This window comes from Physeter macrocephalus, chromosome 21 (assembly GCF_002837175.3).
Source record: "Physeter macrocephalus isolate SW-GA chromosome 21, ASM283717v5, whole genome shotgun sequence".
In the NCBI taxonomy this organism is placed as follows: Eukaryota; Metazoa; Chordata; class Mammalia; order Artiodactyla; family Physeteridae; genus Physeter; species Physeter macrocephalus.
In genome coordinates this window covers 77,335,879-77,341,728 of record NC_041234.1, presented here as the reverse complement: position 1 = coordinate 77,341,728, position 5,850 = coordinate 77,335,879, and positions in this window count along the sequence as shown.

Sequence of the window (5,850 nt, the reverse complement as noted above, 5' to 3'; positions counted from 1 at the left end):
GTGAAGAAGCAACAAGAAGGAATCTTTTCCTGGACCATATCTGTCTAGTAAGACAGGTGGTCCAGAGACTTTTGGCTACTGTTAACAGGGCCTAGTTCAATAGTAGCACATTGAGTGGCCTATCAATGAAATCTTGCTGACCTAGGAATGAGCATTCCTAGCACCATTGGACAAAATGGTCATGAAATGCTTCCCAAACCTTGGTCAAAATTAAGACCAAAAGGGAGGGAATCGTAAAATAAAGAATGTTGCCCACTATCCAGTTCTACAAGAATCAAGTTATTAGCCACTGCAGTCGCTGACCTACAGTACACCCTGCAATGAACTTAGGACAAAGATCAGGATGAGGCACTTTGTGCCCCGGGAAAACTGGCAAAACTGGCCCTCAGATAGTTTGATACTTCCAGGAGAAAATTTTATGAACCCCCGTTTCTTGCATCTTCCCATACTTAGAAAAGCACAAAAATCATTAACTAAGATATCTTTTCCTCTCAAATAGCAGTAACCTTCTACCAAGATGTGTGCTTGATTTCAAATACACTTTGTCAAATAAAAAATGTCAATGGCCATCTGGCTGTACAAGGATTGAGTCATTAGCCACTGCAGTCATTAGCCACACACCCTAAAAGGAGATCAGGATAGAGATCAGGAATGAGGCACTCTGTACTGTGGGAAAACTGGCAGAACAGGTCTTCACATAGTTAGATATTTTCAGGAGAAATTTTTTATGAACTTAGATTCTTTCATCTTCCCCTACTTAGAAAAGCATGATAACCATTAACTAATATATCTGTTCCTCATGACTAGTAGCAACCTTCTACCGAGAGTGTGCTTGGTTGCACATAACCTCTTTGCCAAAATCATATATATGCTGACTTCGTCTCTTACCTCTTCAGAGCAGTTCCTCAGAGCTATCTGAAAGGCTGTCTTCCAGGCTATAGTCCTCAGTAAGCCCCCAAATAAAATTGAAACTCACAGCTTTCACATAGTGCGTTTTTAGTTCAATTGACAGTTTTGGCAACCATGAAGAGACCCAGAGCAGACTTCTCTCCTTAGCTTGAAATCTACAAGGATCTGGAACCTTGGTACCAGCAGGACCCCTTGTGCCCATCCACCTTTTCAGTGAGTTCAGACAAATTTGAGTAAGCCTCTCCTGGTTCTTGGATCTCCTGATTATTGGTTCATGATCCAAATTGAGTTTTATTTGGCAGTGTATAACAGGTACCTGCCCCCCCAGTTGAAAGATACTGTGGGAGTCCTGTTGAAAGACACTGGGAAAAAAGGTGTCCCCCAGTTAAAAGATACTGGGGGAGCCTGGTTGAAAGATGTTAGGATTTACTCAGTTGAAAGACACTGAGTTGTCTGGACTGGGTGATTATGTGGGAGGTCGGCCTAATGTCTTTCCTAAACAAGGTGTGTCAAAAAGCCAGCCTCCAACTAACCCCCCATCCAGGCTAATATACATACAAAACTTATATTTACAAGTACTTACTTAATTGGAAATTAATGGAAATCTCACCCTGAAAATGGCCGAAATGAGGCTCTTTTATTGCGTATGCAGTTAAGTTAGAGAAAGCTGACTTGGTAAAATATCTTTTCAGAATTTTGACCCTGAGGGAACAAGTCCTCCTAGAAGAACTTGCTTTTCTCTCCCTGTGCCTTGAGATATAAATGTTATAGCAGGGCTCTCAGGAACACTTACCTTATCAAGACCATCTCTAATTCCTGAGACTGAGAAAAAAAAGGAGAAAAACTCAAGCGAGTAAACTTAACTTACTATAACTGTTATTTATAAACTAGTGAGTTTTATATTGGAATACTCGATCCATGACTAAGTTTTAAAAATAAAACTGTAAGATCTCTGGATGTATGTATGTCTATGTGTGTATATTATAAATATGATATGTCTCTACCTGTGGATGATATTACCAAAGTTAATTTGTAAATGAGTTCTATTTAATTGACTTGAAAGAAATTAAGTACTTATATAAATTCTCAGAAATATAAAAGAAATTAACCTAAATGAATTTGAGGTTCATGTGATCTGGAAAATATTCAGTATTAAATTAATATCTGATATTAAAATTAGTTTAAGCTTGTTGGTTTCATTAATATAGACATTTCTTTAGATTCATTGACATTAAGTATAATACTTTTATTGTACCTAGGTTTATTGAAAGTCAAATAATATATCTGTTGCAAAATTTGTCAGCAAGAAGAATAACTTGGTATGATGAAAATTTTTATAAGTAAATTAAATGTAAATGAGATAAGAGCTGTTAGGTAAACTCTTTAGGAATAATTATGTTTTAGGAATATCTAGTTAAAAATAGTCTCTCCAGATTTTGGTAACTTGAAACTTGAGCTTTGCTAAATTAAGTTAAATGATGGAAGTCTATAAACTGTATAGGTCATTTCCAAATAAAATACGATATTGGAACATTAATTACTGAACATAGGCATCCTTTTACAAAGAAAATAAAGATATTTAGGACTATTAATAAATATGTTTGGTGCCCCTCTGGGACATTTTCTATAAGAAAACACATATTTTTTAGAAATTATAAAGTGTTTGTAAGTTTGCCAATCTACAGATTGCTAATGTAAAAGACAGTTCATAATTGTTTACTTTTTAGTTTTCATAGAAATTAAGGTTTTTAAGGATTGAGAATTCTAATTAATATATGTAACAAAAACTACTAAAAATTAATAAGGAAAACATTTTCATATGCAAGAAAAAAGAAAGGATAAGAAATAGAAATGCATTTTGTTAAGATAAAAGAAAGTAGTTTTGTCCTAAAGCTGGTTATTTCTAAATGGGAAAGAAAATAAGGGAAAAATTAATATGGAAATAGAAAGTTGTAAGATGTTTGTAAAAAAGTCTCTGTGGTCAGGACTGACTAGGATTAGAATAAATTTAACTGAGTAAATGAATTTTAATATTAAAGGTAAGGTAGTGCAAAATCCAAATTTGGTTTTTCCCTCTGTTAAGAGAACAAAATTTTCTTGAAATATTGAGCTGCTTTTGATAACAGGTTGTACGTTACTTTACCTTTTAAATAATCTGTTGTACTTTCTGTATTTACCTTTGAAATCTTTTATTGTCACTTGGTTAGGTGAATAAGTATTATTTCACAGTGCCCGATGATCCTATTTGTCCAAATGTTTTAAAACCTTTTTGAGGGACTTCCCTGGTGTCAGTGGTTAAGGATCCGCCTGCCAATGCAGGGGACATGGGTTCAAGCCCTGGTCCAGGAAGATCCCATGTGTTGCAGAGCAAATAAGCCTGTGTGCCAAAACTACTGAGCCTGTGCTCTAGAGCCTGCGAGCCACAACTACTGAGCCCACGTGCCTAGAACCCGTGCTCGCAACAAGAGAAGCCACCGCAACGAGAAGCCCATGCAGTGCAACGAAGAGTAGCCCCTGCTTGCCGCAACTAGAGAAAGCCCGCGTGCAGCAATGAAGACCCAACGCAGCCAAAAATAAAATAAATAAAATAAATAAATAAATAACTTTTTGATATTTTTTACAAACTTCCCAAAGATCATATTCTAATTGAAGTTTTTTGTGGGCCTCTCACTGTTGTGGCCTCTCCCGTTGCGGAGCAAAGGCTCCGGACGCGCAGGCCCAGCGGCCACGGCTCACGGGCCCAGCCGCTCTGAGGCATGTGGGATCTTCCCGGACCAGGGCATGAACCCATGTCCCCTGCATTGGCAGGCAGACTCTCAACCACTGCGCCACCAGGGAAGCCCTAATTGAAGTTCTTTTGACCTCTAGCCAGATTTGGGATACTTCAGAGGTCCCCTGAGACATCTCAGAAAGAGATATTAAAATAATTAGGCTTATTTGGTATGTTAAATTACATAAGAAGCATTGTCAAATGAGTGATAAGCCTCCTAAGTTATACCGTATGGGTAAATGTTATTGATATATTCTAGAAATTATATGGAATTCCTAAAAATCTGGTATGTCCTGGTAAAATATTATCATTAATAACTCTAGTTATTATCTTAAAATGTTGTATGTCACAGCAGTAACCAAGTTTCTTTGTCAATTGCATCGTAATCAGGTCTTTTTTTTTAACTGAAGTATAGTTGTTTTACAATGTTGTGTTAGTTTCTGGTGTACAGCAAAGTGATTCAGTTATATATATTATTTATATAATATATATATATATTCTTTTTAAGATTCTTTGCCATTATAGGTTATTACAAGGTATTGAATATATCAATAGTTCCCTGTGCTATACAGTAGGATCTTGTTGCTTACCTATTTTATATATAGTAGTGTGTATCTGTTAATCCCAAACTCCTAATTCATCCCTCCCCTCTCCTTTCCTCTTTGGTAGCCATAAGTTTGTTTTCTATGTCTGTGAGTCTGTTTCTGTTTTGTAAATGAGTTCATTTGTATCATTTTTTAGACTCCACATATAAGTGATATCATATGATATTTGTCTTTCTCTGTCTTACTTCACTTAGTATGATAATCTCTAGGTCCATCCATGTTGCCGCAAGTGGCATTATTTCATTCTTTTTTATGGCTGAGTAGTATTCCACTGTGTATATATCCCACATCTTCTTTATCCATTCACTGTGGATGGACATTTATGTTACTTCCATGTCTTGGCTATTGTAAATAGTGCTGCTATGAATATTGGGGTGCATGTATCTTTTTGAATTAGAGTTTTTGTCGTTTTTGGACAGGACTGGGATTGCTGGATCATATGGTAACTCTATTTTTAGTTTTTTAAGGAACTGCCATACTGTTCTCCATAGTAGCTGTACCAATTTACATTCCCACTAACAGTGTAGGAGGGTTCCATTTTCTCCGCACCTTCTCTAGCATTTATTTATTATTTGTAGATTTTTGATGATGGCAATTCTAACTGGTGTGAGGTGATACTTCATTGTAGTTGTGATTTGCATTTCTCTAATAATTAGTGCTGTTGAGAATCTTTTCATGGCTTGTTGGCCATCTGGATTTCTTCTTTGGAGAAATGTCTACTTAAGTCTTTTGCCCATTTTTTTGTTGGGTTGTCTGGTTTTTTGATATTGAGCTGTATGAACTGTTTGTATATTTTGGAAATTAATCCCTTGACAGTCGCATTTTTTGCAAATATTTTCTCCCAATCTGTAGGTTGCCTTTTCGTTTATTTATGGTTTCCTTTGCTGTGCAAAATCTTATAAGTTTGATTAGGTCCCATTTGTTTATTTTTGCTTTTATTTCTTTTGCTTGGGGTACTGACCTCAGAAAACATTGTTACAATTTACGTCAGAGAATGTTTTGCCTATGTTCTCTTCTAGGAGTTTTATGGTGTCATGTCTTATACTTAATTTTTAAGCCATTTTTAGTTTATATTTGTGTATGGTGTGAGAGAGTGTTCTAACTTCATTGATCTACATGTGGCTGCCCAGGTTTCCCAACACCACTTGCTGAAGAGACTGTCTTTTCTCCATTGCATATTCTTACCTCCTTTGTTGAAGGTAATCAGGTCTTTGTGCCTTTTGTCATTCATAGACGGTTACTGTTTTACTCTGATACCTTTGCAAAAATGCTTCATCTTCAAGAAGATTCATACAAAGGACTTTTTGACAAGTATATGTTTCTGACAAATTTCAGATCATACCACTGAATTGGATATGAAATTAAATAATTCTAATGGAAACCCTGATGGCTTCATAAAACTGTTAACAAGAGATTAAGACTTAGCTACATAAGACTGAGTGAACTGATGAATATGGTTATAACTTCACGGGTTTTTTTTGTCTGAAATATTACTGGTTTTTTTTTTTTTTTTTTTTTTTTTTTGCGGTACGCGGGCCTCTCACTGTTGTGGCCTCTCCCGTTGCG